The sequence below is a fragment of the Danaus plexippus genome (genome assembly GCF_018135715.1).
Source record: "Danaus plexippus chromosome 13 unlocalized genomic scaffold, MEX_DaPlex mxdp_15, whole genome shotgun sequence".
NCBI lineage: Eukaryota > Metazoa > Arthropoda > Insecta > Lepidoptera > Nymphalidae > Danaus > Danaus plexippus.
In genome coordinates, this window is record NW_026869849.1 from 5,805,061 (window position 1) to 5,824,581 (window position 19,521).

Genomic DNA, 19,521 nt, shown 5'->3' on the forward strand with positions numbered 1-19,521 from the left:
ACTAGAAATGCAACGGTACTTCGTTTAAATCCCTCGACGGCAGAATAAAAGATATTTGAAAAATTATTATATTTAATGACCAAAAGATGTTAAAAAAAATATTATATTTTATGAAACAGGACAGATAAGACTTCAGTTAATCCAAAAGCTCTTATTATTCTGATTAAAATATAGAAATAAATACAAATAATGCTTATAATTTGAAATCTATTGCTGGTGCTTAGTTTAAACTTTAATATTACGGCTTTTCTTAGCATGGTTAATAAAAAATTGCAGTAATGAATGGACTGCTTGTTAACGCCCTTTATAAATACATATCCAATTAACGCTGACAGTATAAGACGTTGAACCCGACTTTATTCTATAATAAAAAAATTCTATGTATCTAATCAAATAGCTACAGCTAACGGTTCTTCAACTGGTTTTCTATCTTTCACACCTTCACAACTACCGACACAATTTTTTTATTATCAAAACACCAACATCAATGAAGCATCAACCAACTTTATTAATAATGATTTGAATTAATAGATACATTTCTTTAAAAACTAATTAAACAAAATATGTATATACACACATCAACATTGCCTAGGGATATTTCAATTTTATCTTATTATATGAAAATCTGTATATATTTTGTTAAAACAATTATACATGAAATTGAAGTTTATATTATGGTTTATTCTTGCAATACAAAAAAAGAGATGCATCAGAGATTTTTAATTTACTTTTTTCTGATTTTAGTTTTGCTTGTAATTTTTACTTTGTACGTTATGGATTTTATGTAGGATATTATGAAAACTAAAGTCGTATAATAACAAAAATAGGCATTTAATTAAAGTTAATAATCAGTATTTCCTCCCCTAACATTAATTAGAGTTCGGCTTCGGTTATTTATGCTCAAAATTAAGTTATCCAAATCGAGCTGTGGTATCAGGTCCCAGGTTCTTTTCAAGTGCAGGAAAAGTTGTTCTTCTGTTATCAAATTCGGAGAAAAATTTACCATAGCTCTTCGTTGTAATATGTCCCATGCGTGTTCAATGGGATTCATGTCGGAGAACTGAGCAGGCCAGTCCATAACCCTGATTTCATGTTCCCTAAGCACAGTTGATACCAGCTCAGCTGTATGGGGCATGGGCATTATCGTGCATGAGTTGGAACTCCTGACCCTTTTATACCCTGTGTAGGATAATCACAGGTTCCACTACTTCATTGCGGTATTTCAGTGCATTCATGTTCCCTCTTATCCAAATGAGATCGGTTCGCGCACCAATACGAATACCAGCCCATACCATAATAGTGCCGCCTTGATATGAATGGACTTCTTGTGGGTACTGGAGACGGTTTCGCCTACCAGGAACTCACCGAACCCTTAATCTTCGTGAATCCGGATGAAATCCAACCCGATACTCATAAAAAAAAAACACCATGGACCATTGCTCGTCACTTCATGCGAAATGTTCTCGAGCCCACAATAGTCTCCGTCCGCGATTGCCACGCCGCAAAGCTGGAACCCGGAGTGGTCTGCGAGAGTGAAAAGCAGCTTCATGTTGTCTTCTTCTTACAGTTTGGTCACTAACCAACAATTGGTGGTCAAATCGTAGCCTTTGAACCATTTGCATAGCTGTAATATTGTGTTGCCTCCTAGCGATATTTTGAAGAAAACGGTCCTGTCTACGAGTGGTGATACGATATCTGCCCGAATACCGTTCAGCGACATCGCCTGTAGCACGATATCGTGACCATAACCGGGAGATTACATTTTGGCCGGTTTGCAGAGTTTCAGCAACCACGATTTGTATAGCGCCCGCTGCCAACAAGCCTACAGTTCTAATCTGCTCTTCTCTTGTCAAATGTCGACGTGACATATCAATAAATCTAACACTTGTTGAAATTAGGAAAATAAAGAAAAGAAGAAAATGTGTAATCACTTTGAATTGTTCAGGACTGCACTGTTTTATTGTAACATGAACTAACTTTTTGAAGGCCAAATTCGAATAATGGTTTTTTTCTTGACATGACATTCTTTTGTTTCAAAACGAGTTTTTTTATTTTTTTTTTTGAATTTGGAAAGAAATGGTGGAGAAGAAAATGTTTTATATACAAATTCTTTCTATACAGTATATAGTTTTTAAGTTAAGAAGTCTTTCATGGAATATCCCTAGATATTGTTGACGTGTATATATTTATATTGAATTCAAAAATTGGAACAGTGTCTTTAATATAATATATCCAAGTTATATTACAAGGTGTTTGTGTCTCAAAACATATCATAACGAAAAGGTCTTTATGTCTTGGATGCTAGGGTTCACATTAGTGTGTTGACTGTTGAACAGTTACACACCTTCGCATACCAGATGCCTCAAATTTCTCGCCTTGGCGTTACTCATTAATTAATTAGATATGGCTTCCAAAAAGAATTATTATGAAACAGATATTGTTAATCCAAATTCTACAAATATTATATATACAAAAACTTTGATGTATGGACGTTTGTCGCTGCTGGTTGGTTCCCATACCTATTGTTGTAACACACTTTTCATCCTCTATAAGTCTAATTCCAAGTCCATACGGACAAATTCCGATGCAGAAACTAGTTAAGGATAAGTTCCGTTTGTCTCCACTTCATATTACTTAATAAACATTACTAAATAACATAGTTAAATATCTCTGAGTAATTGTAATGCACATTTATTCTATTTATATTAAAGTAAACTAAGCCCTGCTTATTATGGAATCCAATTCGTCGCGGTCATCGACACTGACCTTGGAGCCCAAGGCGAAGAATATATAACCGAGAGCAAGATATAAATTACATAACTTGTTGCTATAATAATCGTAATGCATTGCGTACCGACAATACCAGAGGTTAAGTAATACAACGAATCACTGGAAACATATTGTTATGTACGATAATTAATTTCTTTTCTTTAAACCATTTGTTAATGACTTAGTGTTTCTTATTAATTTTTATAAGGAACAAGAGTATGTTGAATTAAAAACTAGATTGAATATGAAATCGTGAGGTGAACACACTAAATGAAAAAATCAAGTATTATAATTTATAAAGCTTTCATTATATCACTCCTTATTTCTTCTTGATATTCGTCAACGCTTAGGTTAAGGGACCCTGACTCACTATTGACATTCCTCATATTTAAATATTTACAGTCGAGTGATACACGCAACCTGATATAACAAATTTTACTATTATTTTATTACGTATATTTACGTAACATACTTCCGTGCATAGAAATTTTTAATTTATGTATATATAGTAGAATGGTCATTTGCTTCTAATTACACGGAACTACTTATTTTGATATAGCACTCGTGTAAGTTTGGAACAGAAAAAACTTATAAAACTGACGTACCATTGAATATAGCCTTAAAGAGCGATTATTTTATGTATCAGAACAGTAAAAATTTTGTTCAGTTTGTCTAGTATAATAGCAAACTGTTACAATCCTATCATAATGTTTGTTTTATCCCACACCCCTAAAACTCCGACTATCGTTCAAGACAAACCTTTTAAGATAACATGACATACATATAATTAAAAAAAGAATAGGTATGTTTATAATATACATATTTTTTATTTTATAAGTTTTGATTTGCAACATAGCTAATTATAGAGTAAGAACGATCCTAACATTTAATTCAAGAAAACTTGAATTAAACAATACTATTGTATTCAGTGCCATTCATGAACATCACGAATGAGGCATGATTATATCACTTCCCGACTCGGTTCCCGAAGTAAAGCTAAATCTTTTACAAACATTAACTTTTAATGATAATTTCATTGGTTTATATCTGAGCATTTAAGTGTCAACATTTGTCATTCCTAGTTGAGTAAGGTGTTTCATAATTTATACATATTTGTTTGATTCGGGTTTCCTACATATGTGGTTCATCATTCTTATGCAAACACTTTTATCGTCTCTTTGTTTGTCAAGACACCTTTTCTCATATAATATTTACGGTCTTAAATAAAAACCAGTAGAAATATATCAAGAGTTATGAAGCAAGATCTTTTAATGTTAGTCTTAATCCAGACATTTAAAATTGCAAAACAAAAAACAAACTCATTCAAATAAATAATGAGAAGTAAAGTCAAAAATAAAACATAATATGTATTCAAAAAACCGAGTCGATTTTTATTTATTACACATTTCATGAGCTACTAAACTTAACTTACATACTCGACCGCCACAAAAAAAAACCTGTATTTGATGTAACGAAAGCAAACTCAATCACACCGACTCGATCACAAATGTAACATAAAGGTTATTGCTTTCAATCACATCACGCCACACACACAATACAAGAACAATACGGTATGGTCAGCTTTGTAACGGTTCTCAGATATTTTAACATATTCAACAATCGTAACGGTGTCCTCTTTTATATGAATAAAAAGTCAAGTTAGTTTCGAACCAGATTGATATGAAAAGTGTCTGTAGTTTTTTTTTGTACGTTTTATGTAGAAAAGTGTAACACAATGTCGAGTTATTTTTATTGGAAAACATTACAATAACGATATCGTTTGGATACTTTGTTTCCGTTTAAAAACAATCTATATAATGTAATGGTTACATTTATTGACTCAATTTTTTATCAGTTGTTAAAACTGCTTTATATATAAAAAGAAAACATTAACGTTTTTTAAAGAATTTTAATGATATCAACGAAAGCCATGAAACTCAAAAAAGAAAAACACAAACCGTAAACACCATTATAGTCTGAATCAACACTTGATTTCAACAAAGAGCCAACACAACGCACAATCGCAGCCGAGAAGGGAGCGAGAACATTTGATCCATTTATCAATTGTACACTGGACGTGCACAAAGCATTGTACACTTACACAAAAAGAAAGGCAAAACTCAATGCTGAGCACGAGGAAATATCCTGCAACGAAAATATATATAAAATAGGTCCAAGAATCATTACTCATTAAAAAATAACCCACATCAACATTTATATACATTCTAAAGGATGGATGACAGACGTTGCGTAATGAATAGATGTGACTCATTATTTCCAAAACAATATTTGATAACACACGGATACAATGGGAATGGAGTGCTGTTACAAGTTATAACAATAAATAACGATGTCCAGAGGCGTAAGGACGGATGAGACGTGACCTTTGAACTTCCGCGTACAATTATGAGAGTATTTGAAAGTAACGAAAGTTGAATAGAAACATTTTTTGATAGACGTCTTGTTGTATAATGGTTTATGACGCTCTCTCTACATCGATTCGCCTCTTATTTATTTGTAATGACACTCGAAGGCTTTCGTGACTCATAAGCACAATGACTTGTATTTAGTGATTTATCCGCTAGTTCCATAATTCTCATTAACCTTTCACTTCAGACAACCGATTATAAATATGCAAATAAGAGAAATAACTTTTAAAATGTGCTGTAGAATATAAGTACTGACTACAGATTTTTAAACGTTACGATTTAAATCTTATTAAAATCTTATTATAAGTCCTCAATGACATATTTAAGCACCCAAAAGGTAATGTAATTACTAAGTTTACACGTAAAAAAAATTTCCTTCCCGAAATTCAGAAAGTTAGATTAGGTTTGCTATTTTATAGTCATTATCTTCCTTATCCGAAAGTTTAGTAAAGGGCTTCCTTCCACCGTTTTGTAATTTTATATAAGCACAACTATATTAATATATTATGCAGGTTGCTCTGAATCTTTTGGAATGTGTATCTCTTCATTTGTAACATTGTCGTCTCTATTGCATCCATATCCTTAATGGTTTGAGATGGTTTCACGTAGAAACGGGTCACTAATGGGATTTCGGAGTCAATATTTCAAGAAAACGGCTCGTGTGGTCGGTCGTAACCTCTGTAATTGGTTCCTAAACATCTAACTTGACAGACATTGCCAAAGTAATCGTAATTTATACAAACTTAAGGGAGGTAAACATCTTCAATTTACAGAAGACACATCACATCTATTACAAAATACAACCATAATTGCTTTAACAAAATAATTAAGTATCAAGGTATTAATAAAGATTAAAAAAATTATAAAAGCACTCAAAGAATGTTATATGCATATAATTATGTGAGTGCAAAAGTTTTAACATATTATTCCATTACTAGGAAACGGACCGCTTTTAAGGCGATTACAAAGGCATTAATCCCTAGTTTTAGTTGATTATTTATTGATGGCTTAATACGTGTCTGCTATAGAGCGTGTTCATGTATCCACATAACAGACCCAAACTAGTTACTTATGTTAACATTAACGGATAAATGGGAGTTACGAAGTTTCTTGTCCTTTTAGTGCCAAGTTTTAAGCCCTTGAGATGTGCCATTTTGTAGACGAACTGAGTTATAGATACAATATAATGCAATTATCATAATCTGCATATAAAAAAAAAAATAACATAAATACACTTTTTGACACATATATAGTCAAGCAAGAAATTTTGTTTTTTTTTTTCGAGAAGTTATTTCGAATACTTTGTCATAAAAAGGTATAAAAATATAAAGGACACAAACAGAAAATAAACTGCAGGTAATAGTAGATAAGTAAGAACGAGCCTTGGTTAATTCCATTTTACAAACATTATAAATATCTCGATTGCTCCAGAGCGAGTTAAAAATAAAATACAAGTATAAATTTATTACTTCAAGTAATAAAAATAGAGTGGGTTTATCTGAACCGTCTTACTTTAGTTGAAAGAAACCTGAAGAGCAAGTTTAAAAAGGTATTATAACAAAACGATACTCTCATTTAAAAATTTTACTCAATATTCAGACCAATAATTTATTTCAGGGAATCGTGTTGTTGTTAAAATATAAAATCGTTAAAAATATGTTTGATAGCTATTCATATGTATGAATGTATGTCTGTATGGCACATATGGATCTAATAGTTTTAACTTGTGTTTAGTGTATCACACAGGACATAACTTATATCAAATTGTAGACATAAAATAAATTAGGAGCGTTTTATATATTTAGAACAAAAATATGACATAAGAGAAATAGCCGTTAATTTAAATTTACAATTATTTTTTAACTTGCAGTCTAAAAAAACATGAGTAAAACCTTACGGTAGTTAATCCCTGACTATTGTGATTTTCAACTCACGTTCATATTATATACCGAAGTATACTCCTTGTTTAAAAATAACCAACAAACATTAGTAATATCGAGCCCGAATGTAGTTTTATTCTTAGAGTTGACTTTTCTGAATCATTTATTAATTCAGACCCACTATACAATCCCACAGCAGTTTGCGGTTTTGAAGTAAAAAAAATATAGGAAATATAATAAAACGTATATAAATTAATTATGACAAAAAAAAGTTTTGTAAAAAACGCATGATTTATAAATAAACTTATAAAGATGCGATGTAATGTTTGAGAACGGTTAAGAATGTTTAAAAAACATCTTCCGTCCCAATTCAGAGACCGCACAATATAATCTCACAGTTATGTGAAAATCATAATAAGTACTTGAATAAAACTTGTATACATGGTTATAAACCATGTTATACATCGAGAGGCTGTTATTTTTAATGTACGCTATAAAAGTAGATTGGATGAAGATTCTATCTGAAAGAAATACATGTTACCTCATATTAAAAATATCTTATTTTATTATAAAGCTCTCGTATTCATTCCATAAACGAAAAACGCAAACTTTTTTTAAACCATCTTATTAGACTTTATTGTTGATTCTTCAAAATTTTATATGTTTTTTTTTTCATATCAAACAAATATAGTCTAGATACATATTTTACATTACTTTTTGTTATGAATCTATTAGCTTGTAAAAATTTTAATATCCTAACAGACTACTAACAAAAAAAAAAAATAACTACCAAGAGATCGCTTTCGTCTGCATTTTAATCGAGAGAAACTATTAAAATCGTATATTATAGCCAGAGAAAATAATAAAAATACATAGAGGAGATGTTGTCTAAACTACTTTAACACAGCAATGAAAGCAGCTAGGCAATTGCATCTGCGTTATCACGTACTCAAAATTACATCTGAGAGGAAATATTGTTTTTATTCGTTGTATAGCGATAGTTGCAACATAATCGAAATACGATAAGGACGTTGTTGCAATGCAGGAGAACTGTATTTTTATGGCATATATTCTTTGTTCGTGTGTTGCACATAACAAATGAGTTGTACTAATTCATTTTAAATTTCTCTATAAATTTATTGATATATTTTTTTTAATATACTTAAATATAGTATGTTTAAATTAGCAAACCTAACATTTTAACGGATCGATTTATTTGGACAGTCTCGCTTCCTAACGTTATAAGATAATTAAAAAGTAAATAATGCTACTTAATCGCAATATAATATAGATGTTTGTCCATCCAGAGCAATAAAATAGGTTGTCAAAATTAGCAAATTGATTGTGGATTGAAACCACTATTATATTTAAAGATAACCAAGTAATACAATAAAATAAAAACTAGTAGTATTTCAGCCATAGATATACAAAGAGATACAAACAAAATAATAATCTTTTAACTGTATTTTTTTCATCTTATTTCGATATCTTTATCTAATTCACTACAAAGGTGAGTTTCATTTATTAAAATTGTTTTGTTAAAAATATATCTTAGGTCATGAACAAAAAAAAAATACGAAATTAATAACACGTCTGAATGTCATTATCGAATAAAACATATATAAAGGTTTTTTTTAATTACGATAAATTTAAAAATAACTGGTGGTGCAAGAATATAGTATTGCTTTTTATTGAGGTGGATATTTCCGCAATTCATTTAACAAAAATAACTTTAGTATTTAAAAATCCTATAGTATTAAATTCCAAAATACAACATTTCAGGAATTTAAAAAAAAAACCTCCAGTAAAACACTTGAAAGGTAAAATGCTTGTGCGAAAACATTTATTAAATTATAATTTAATTATGATTTCATTTTATATACAGAACGAATAATAAAAATATATAAAATTTAATAAAGTATCTACAACTCATAATTAAAGATTGCACAATTATTTTGTATTTATAATCAGAATAAGCTTTTGTAATGCAACCAAAAATTCTTGTGTACTTTATGAAATGAAAATTGTCAAGAGTTTAATATTGTAACAGTAACTTTAATTCCTGCCCTCAATTAGAAACAATTGGATAGCACCATAACCATTCTGTGCATTAGCAAGATTGAAACTTGTCCCTACTGGACAATACACATGTAGTACGTATAAGCGACGAATTAAACGTTTGCTGGTAAATTATTGATTATAACCGCTTACGACATTACTACATTGTTTTTTAATCTGATTTAAACTATTCTGACATAGCATTTTTATCGCAATTTGATTTACAATTGAATTATAAAATGTGTAATTCAGTTCAATCTTTACCATTTACAAAGTGTGATTTCATCGACATCCGCATCTGATGTCATCGATGGAGAAATTTTTATATAGGTAGAGGAAAAAATTTGCAATCACAAAAGCGACTTCAAGACGATACTTTAAGACTATAAAGATGAGGCTGAGTTTAAAAAAAAGTTAATATATTGAAACACAAGAATAAGGAAAACTTATCTATTGTTTCTAAGTCATAGCGGTAGGTTTAAGTATGTGAAATTATATGTGATTTTATTAAAATGTCTAAGCAACTTTAATAATAAAATATCGAAATTTTAATAACATAGTATTTTGTTATTAACACCTTTCATCTGTTACTTAAATTAGATTTAGAAATTTAATAATGGATTTCCTTACCGATATTTCATAAGAAAAATATTCTAGTCGCTTAGTACGTGTTAAATTAATTTTCTACTTAGATATAAATAACTCAAATCAATCTCGACCGTGTGATTTCAATAATAGCCAGCATCACTACACATCGGTCCATATTTAAAACAGCTTTAATAATATATGCATCAAAGTGCAGTGTAAGCCGGGCTACGCAGTGACAAAGTGCACATCACCGACAAAAGGAAATATTAAGGCAAAACAACCTCAGTAAGGACATCCAATATTGAAATAACTTAAGAATACCGTTTGTTCCATAAGTTATAACATATTTATTAGTATACCCTAACATAAATAATTGATCTTTAGCAAAATTAGGACGAGATTAAAGACAGTCGGGTAAACGAAAGTAATACAAACATTTAATTTATACAAAATTTATAATTTCATATTTCCTTTCATTTCTCAATTAAATACTAGTAATCGCGATGAATAAGGCCCTTAATCTCATACGTAAAGGTATTGATGTGTCTGTTTCTATTGTGTAGTTGACTTAATCCTTATATAAATAATGCCCGATGATGAATCCATACCAATCCCTACCACCGCTTAGACCGGCAAAGTCCACTCAAACCTGGCAGCCGATCGACCAGACTACGTGTAACGGTTGAATGATCGGATCATCACAGCATTAAACCAGTTTGGAGTACAAGTCTAAGCTGTCTGGTGTTGTACCGGTTGCCGATACAATATGAATTACGTTACCGCCTTAAAATGTTTTTCATAAATGACTGAGTATTCATTAATATCATTTATTGTACGTGAGATGTAACCTCTTTTTTATATTGAGGATATTTTTAAGGTATCCATAAACATATTTACAAAGCGGAATAAATTGTATAGCAATGTGAATGCTAGGAGACATTTCAAATTAAAAAAAACATATATACAAAAAAGGTCAAAACATGACCTCAGTTTTCTGGCTTCACCTCAGTCATATAAAGAGGCACTGAGTTGTGAATATATAAACACGTTTGCGGTCTCTATGCCTTTACTGAAAGCACAATAAAGTAAGTAGAAAAACTAACGAAAGTCTGTATCCAAATGTATGTATGACGCTATCAAAAAACTGAATAGTTTTAGCTTTGTGATTTAATGTGAGCATACAAGTTTAACTCAATCTTGGAAACATTCCTGACAAACGTTATACAAATGTTATAAAAAAGACCTTTTGAGTAAATTTCAATGAATCATGATTAGGACTTTACATGGAGCAATCATAAGGCGTTGTGTACGCACTTAGTCTTATCTTATTTAACGGCAATTAACTAGATACATATTTTAAATAAGACAAGCCTGACTCATACATTGTTTTAACACTAATCTTTGCTGTAACATGGTTTAAGATTGTTAAGACAATATTTATATGCAGATATAATAAAACATTAAAAACATGTTACATAATATACAAAGGTAACACATAAAACGGTATCATTTTTTAATTTAATTAATCTATCTAATTTTCGAGATTAATTCTAATTCGGCTCCATAAACCCCTTATTATTCTCCAATTATTAATATACATATAAAATGTTAGATAATTTAATTAAATAAGACTAATAAAGTCAAACCAAAATATTAGCGTCACATATATGGAAAAAAAAATCAACTTGTACATAAAAATCCGAGCTCAGAGTTGTAACAAAAGTGAAAATACCCGCACATTTATTATGTAAATACTCAATAGCAATTTTTATCTTTACAGTGTTGATTTAAAATGCACATTACATTAATAGACGAACGTATAACAATGTAAGCAGCAATTTTACATCAGCATCGACATAATTCCGATTTTAATGTTAGCATGTACCAAGCATAATAGTGCGTTATATTATTATGACGACAACAAACGGAAATGTACTGTTACACAACATTCATTATATTCATCTGGGAATTAAAAACGTCATTGACACTTAAAAATACTTTTATTTCTATAGCTTCCACATGTAGCTCTGTAGATTTGTAATCGGTCGCTAATTTTACCTACATTAATTTTTTTTTACATAGCCATTCCCTAGATTTTTAAATACACTCTTGACCGACTTCGTGTGATGTAATTCATGTTGATTATATGTATGTACCTTAAATAAGTAGTAGGTAAACGCGTTCGTTCATTATAATTGAAAAGGTAAATTGTGGTTGAGAAAGATTTTTAAAATGATATTTTCCTAGTCTATATACATTTATACTTACGGTTTTAACTGAGCACAAACTTAAATAACTAGCTATTTTCAATGTGTGACCAAAAGTTTTTTTATCTATTTTCACTTACAGATTTATTTCAAATAATTTACACATTTTTATTTTAGAATTGTAAAGAAAAAACAAAAAAAATATTACTTTATCAAAACCGTAATTAATCTCAAAAATATGAATCCGTTCCACCTTCCACGACATCATTAACAGTAAAATAAATATTTTACACTTATTAGACTGCTATAATTTTACGTAGTGAATAATAAGTAAGACAAATTTGTTATTCAAACATAGAAAATAATATTCCAATACTTTTAAAACATGAACCTTCTGTGAATAAGTATATTGTTATAATTAAATATGAATAAAAAAAAATAATTTCATCGTTGACGTAGTCGTATTAGTTCGTCGTCTATTTGATAAACCTTTGAAATTTGATAAAATAATTTAAGTAATTACTGTTTATATTTGTATTAGGAGTAATAATTGCAACCGTTTTTGAATTAATAATTACGTAATGAAAAAGTCATAATACAATAATCAACAAAAACTTATTCCTTAACTTTCATACGTATACTTGTCTCCTATAAACACATGTTCAAACACCGTCATCATGAAAACTATTTGGCGTAAATTTATTTGCACGTACTTCCTTATTAAATGTGGTCTGGTCAAGTGTGCTCCTAACAAAATAATCCACGTTATTATTGCGCTAAAAAATCTAATTAGCTCATTATACAGAATATTCCCACAGACCACGCTCCCAGCTTGGCGGAAATGTTTGAAATAATTACGGGATGTAAGGCGTTATGTCGTATTTTCTTTTCGATAGCACATAGAAATAGAAATAAAGTGACATTATATTCAGGAGGTTTCTATTTTAAGTGTAAATGCTTATGGTTGATGTTATTTTTTCAAACGATTATACATTTCATTATTCCAATTATAAAACACTTTTCTTGATAACGGCTGTTTTATCGGTACAGAATAAATTAAAAATTTTCCAGTAATACGCATGTTGATAGTAGTCCAATAGTTGCAATAAATTTTGTAATGGAACATATTATAAATTGCATGAATTCAAATATATACGTGTAGTATCGTACAGTTGAATGCCAAAAACAAACAAAACATTAATATATACGAGCTACTAATTCTCACACTGACAAGACAACTTGTCATGGGGCATTAAACTTTTGTTCGCTTTACTGCAATGCAGATTTGTGACATGTGTAGAATAGGAATAATATTAAATAAAATTAAAACATTAATTAAAAGAAATTACAAATACCACCTACCGGGAAGAAAATATTAGCCATCTAGCTTAAATTAATAGCTCTAAATTTATCACGAATAATTGTTCTAAAAATAAAAAGTTATAAATGTTTTTAGTAGTAAACATCTTGAATATGATTAAAAACTGAATGAGGAATTTTAACGTTTGTTTGAAAACAATAATCCAAAGATTAATGGTTATATATTAAGCTTACACACAAATAGCCCTCTTGAATGCGTACGTAACGAGAGCTCTCAAGACGCATTGCATTGTATAATTAAACACCTCGGCGAGCTTAAAGCGAATTTATGAAGATTGTATGAAACGGGTCGAAACAGGATCTCTGTAGGCGTTTGAATGAAAACCTTAAAACCGCTGTTGCGATGACAGTCCAGATTTATGGACAAGGGTACGAGTAAATTTGATTTACTCCATAATTATGCTCAAGTACTCTCCGTCCGAAAATTGGTTTACACGGTACAAATTTATTTTTTAACGTTAACCACAAAACTAATTAATAGAAAATATTCGAGTACGTCATAATAAAGCATTTATTTATTATCAATTCAGTCTTTCTAGGAGACTTGATAGATCAAGGCTCATTGGTAACACTCACTTCAATATAACGCACTAAGGCTGACAGTGACGGAAGCCTATGTAAGCTAGAAATTTAGTGGCGTCCGTCAAACCTTCACTGAAACTAAGTTGTAAGTCATTGGACATTTACACCTACCAAGCTCCTAGCTGCTCAAGGTCTTTCGAGTCTTAACAAACTATTCTCAATTAGTTTTCCAGTAATATAATCCTATATATTGTTTTCGCCCTAAGGGCATGACTAAGTTATTTATCCTTAACGGATAAACTTCGTTATACAAAGAAGCTTCTTTGTTAGCAATATCTTGATAAATTACGAATAGGTCATCAGAAGAAAGAAATTGTTTAATGCTTGTCTTGGAAAATAACTATGCAATTTTTAATTAGAACATATTTGTTATTACTTTTGAAAACTAAAATGATAATTTTAAAGGACAGACTTCTCACATGACTTAAAATGCTGATTAGTTTATTAATTTTTCTGTATTTATTTCATAGCTGTTCGTAAAGAATCCGATAAATTAAATACCATTTATTGTCTGTTCTCCTTGACATGTCGGCGACCTTACTAGCAAAGAATCGTGCGCCAACGCAAGATGACTCGCTATGCCTTATAATTTTAAAACAAACAAAGCTTTTTAATGACATTCACATCCGTTTAACATACATTAAAATATAATAACGTCAGTATTTAATAAATACTCTCGTGTCTTGTTTGTGTTTGTAACGGTTTAAAACTTATTAGGGATTCTAACGAGTTTCACAATTCTAATGTTTATTTAATATTTTATTATTAACTAATTTGAAAGATAGTTAATCATTTCAGCTTTTAATAATTTAATTATCCGATTTTTAATTACCTATATATACACTTCTGCGTACATAATTAAATATCAATACACCGTATGTCTGAATCTATGGAAGTATCATTGATTAGTTTTCGTTAATAATAAATAATATCAATTACATATATATCTTTAATATATATCTAATTGGTACATTTAATGTTAATACTTTATCATCAAGGATACCATTTCTTAGATGTGAATTGATAAGTTTTACAAACATTTTTGACACAAACCGTAACTATAATAAATGCGGCAAATGAACGAACGTTATCACAATCATCATATCAGTGGTTTGATATCAAGATATATTTATATATTTGTGATACGAAATATTACAGAAGATAAAGTATAATTACCATGTTGTGATTAATAATACGAAAATATATTAACATTTATTTTTAATCAAATTTACCGCTTTCGTCTTAGACGAAGAACGGACCGAGCGCTATATGAAAGATATTCCGCACATATATATCAAATATTAAAAGATATTGAACTCTGTTGACATAGTTATTAAGGACGCGGCTCGTTTGCTAGAGGCAGAAAACGTTACTTGAATTACAAATTATTTGATGGAAGCATCATTTACTTAATTTACATTTTTCTCTACCGATTTATCTTGATTTACATTAAAACAGCTGATTCATTATCATATTCACAGATTAAATTCAATAAATTGATTTAATACACGAACGTCTCACGCTACACAAGCGTGAAGCAAAGGAAACAACAATTAAAACCACACTTTACCTGACAAGTCAACGACACGGTTATGTATAAACTTAGGAACATTCGGAAATAACCGAAACGTTTACTTATAAAAGTCCGAGAGTCCATTATAAAGACCGGACAAGTGACATTCCGAATGCATCCAATAGCATTACTATTCGCAAAGCATAAGTACACCGACCTTGAATGCAGTCGACGCTTGATCCTGACGAGACTTATCCGGATAGATGCACAAATGTTTGTATTATACTATTATCAGAACATGCCACATAAAATCCACAGGTAAATTCGAAAGCTCGCGTACGAAACTCGTTTGAGGGCGACACACGTCCGCCGTTGACAGCGCGTTGGATACGACTGAGGAGGTTTGAGGTACAGAGGTCCGTTTGGTCGGAGGTCGCCGGCGATTGGCTGAGGACGGTGAAACGGGATGCGGTAGAGATGCGCGCATCGTATACCCCGGCTTCCGTTGAACCGTTTGATAAAATTCGCATAGGAAAAACTTGAGTGATTGCCGCTAGATTTAATTCCTGCCACGATTTGATTAATTGATATCTACATTGCAACAGGATTTTTATTGGATTGTGTTATGAAATCAAGAGCGATATGTGAGTAATTGTTTTAATATAGTACCTTGTTCTTATAACTTACAGTATTCAAGTTTTAAATTATTTATTTTTATTACTGCTATACATATGCCTACCACTAGAATAATTACATAATCCAAATAAAAAACAAAATACAAACCCGACTATAATATCATATATTTGTAAATTAATTTATATGCTTAATACATGTGTAAAATTTTTTCAATTAAAATTCTAATTCAGTTGTCAACATTCATCACATTAATATAATTTATGTACATTGAAATTGAAAGTAGCCAAGGTATAACAAATAGATGTAACAAATTCAAAGTCAAAAAATACTTCTTAATTTAGGTTTTAAATAGAAAACTATAAATCAATATGATTATATTTCTATATTTTTTTTTATTTTTATAGATTTTTTAGTCGTAGCTTCCCACGTACAAAGGTGCTCATTTTTGATCTTTTTGGGTGACAGCACGTACAAAACCCACAAAGACCTTTCACGCTTCGACCTGCTAAGAGTCTATTTTAGGCAAGTCGATATAAATTTCGTGATATTCGAGTAAATAAAACTATTTAGGCTATAACAGAAAACAATACTATGATAGTGTATAATTATAATATAAATTTTTATACAGAAATAAAATTCTATTAATAGAGCACAGAAATAAAATATTTCCTTTACTTACAAACTCATAAAAATATTGCGTTTAAAATTTAATGAATAGGGATTTCAAATGTATTTAATAAATTGGTATTAAATATACATATGTCCTATATTATTTTTATTTCCAATAAAAAAAAGGCTTTGAAACATTGCATGTTTTTGTGCGTATAACATAGTATAATTTACAGAAATAAATTCTTATACGACATATAAATACCTCGTAAATATACGAACGATTTCCTGATAATTAAATAAGTCTACAGTCTTCACTCGTTTAATAAATTATGAACTTTCAATTCTATATTCACAGTAGAACCTCCTCAATAGTGACGATAGCGCCTTGAAAAAATTAATTGTAAAACATTTTGAGAGAATCATTTACAAATTCTAAATTTCAGATAGTAATAAAATTTTACTTTTGAAACCTACTTTAATTTCTGTAGTAAGGCATACAAAGTCCCGATCTCGTTACGGACGCTTTTATAAACACTTTGATACAGCAACAAGTTCGAGGACGATTATTAAGGTTTTACTTTTCACTATTTCTGTAAAAAATATCAGAAAATCTTAAATCAAAGTGCAATACTATTGATATATTACAACTAAAAACTATTTTCTCACTAAATAAAATTAAAATGCTTAAACAGTCACAGAATTTAAAATGACTTTATACATATTTTCAATTACAAAAGTAAGTTTTTCAAAACTCTTTTTAATTAGTTTTGCTATACAGTTCTTTTTGAAGAGTCACATACTTTATTTATAATTATAGTACCCATATTTGTTTTATACGTCTAAATGTAGGCAATACTGATAGACCAGTAATGAATAAATTAAATGCAAGCTTATATATATAGTCGTATATATAGTCGTGGTGGCCTGGAAGTTAAAAGGCCCGCCTCTCATACGTCTGGGCGCTGGTTCGAAACCTGGCAACCAATGTGATCTTTTCCTAGTCATATGTCCTTTCTAAGAGTATTTAGACACCACTGGCTGGAACAGGCTATAGCAAGCCTTGGGGTCCAAATAGCTCCAAAAAAAATGCTGGTGCAGAAGGCAAGGGAAAACCACTGCAACTATCTTCCCATGAAAGTCATCATGTATACGGATCACTTGTACGTGATGACCACGACGAGTCTGTAAAGACTCTTGCGACGATGATGATGATGATATATATATAGGCATGCGTATTGTGCAGTAATAGTATAGTACGTATCATTTATAATAAAACATAATTTCCGGTCACTATATTCTAATGAAAACTTGACCCTATAACGTATAGTATCAAACCGGTACCGTACATCAACAAATCAAGTACTCACTTCCGTTATCGCTCTCAAACATTGCATCCACATACGTTTTACTGGCAAGTGCGCGTTTTATTACCGATCGATGTGTTTCTTATACGACCGTGGGATTGAAATATCAAGATTTGATATATATTTTTCAACAAATTCACTTTTTTTTTAAGTTAAGTAATAATATTATGTTAAATATATTCAAACCTACACGTGTTACTTTGACGAACAATAAATTGAATTATTAGAGGTAATTCAATAAGATATTGTTTACGAAAATATTAATAACGAAATGTATTAACTCTGATACAATACCATTGCAACTTTCGAATGCATCTGGCATTGATAAGTTATCAGGAGGTCAGTTTGAGAGTTCATTATCAGGATTTATTTACGGATAGACTTAGGTCGCGACTGTTTGTTTCTGCTACATTTGTTTAGGACATGTTTGAACTATACATTTTTATCCACAAAAAAAATCAAGTAAAGAAGCGATATGGATAGTTGAGAATTTTTTTAATGAAACATAATTTGTATAGTCTAATATTTTATCTTTGGACATTTTATAAAACTTTTTTTTACAGCTTCGCTCCCTTTGTATTTCCGTTAGAAAATTTCTTACCTTTATAAAAGCTTTAAGTTAAAAGAACCTTACTTCAAACAAAGAAGTTAAAACCCGCAGGTTTACAAACTTTTAACATCTCATGGTATGCCAAAAATACATTTCTTTTTACACGTACAAATTTTCTGCCTCGAATCACTTTTCATTATAATTTAAAGTCCATAACTGACAAAATAAACATTTGGTGTCTAATATTATTCTGTAATAAACTTTACAATTTTAATTTTATTTCTTAAGATGATTTAAATGTATAATATAGAAAATTTATTAAATATGCATTTTTTATATAAGATTTTTAATCCAAAACATTAAACCTATTTTACAGGAGCAACTAAAATTAAAATTCAATGATCTATACGAGTAAGTTTTTGTTTTGCATCAAAGATTTACATATTTTTAAAATATTTTAGTACCGTGCGATAGTTATATTCCACACAAACCGGTGAAACCCACTTACGACACACTTCATTTATCTCAGACAGCATAATAATCTGAATAGGTACATTACAGTTAAAATCCGACAATTAGATACAATTCCGTTGATCGCAATCTTCTCCCATTGAGCTTAATTTCGTTCAATTAGAGTAATTTGACTAACCCACTCTCAGTTTTCATAAAATTAAATTTGACGATACCTCTATTATAAATAGGATTATTGTAAATACGAATTTAAAAAATTATCCGTTTAAACTTATAAAAGGATTGTAGGAGATGGTGAATTTATTATAAGGCTGATTTCATTTCCTCATCAAAAAATTTGAATTTTAACCTAATCTACTTTTTGTCTACTCTAATTTTAGCATTGCCATATAGAATATTTACCGGGTTACCTGTAAGGCAAAGTAGTTTTTCGTCAAGTCTTAAATTTAGATGGTACCTTCCTACTTTTTTATCAGCAGTAA

General features: G+C 30.1%; 1 protein-coding gene across 8 annotated transcripts in view; it reads right to left on the reverse strand.

The window, feature by feature from the left end:
* The window catches only part of LOC116769946 (putative polypeptide N-acetylgalactosaminyltransferase 9), a 100,067-nt gene that overhangs the window by 59,572 nt on the left and 20,974 nt on the right, over window positions 1-19,521 (reverse strand). For 4 of the 8 annotated variants that reach the window (XM_032661174.2, XM_061527676.1, XM_032661177.2 and 1 more), the window contains exon 1: window positions 15,624-15,776. The exons of 2 other annotated variants lie outside the window; for them this stretch is intronic. The gene's annotated coding sequence lies outside the window, so the exon portion shown is untranslated. Of the gene's footprint in view, window positions 1-15,623; window positions 15,780-19,521 lie in introns of those variants that run through there. 2 more of the 8 variants (XM_061527678.1, XM_032661175.2) reach the window with 2 other exon arrangements.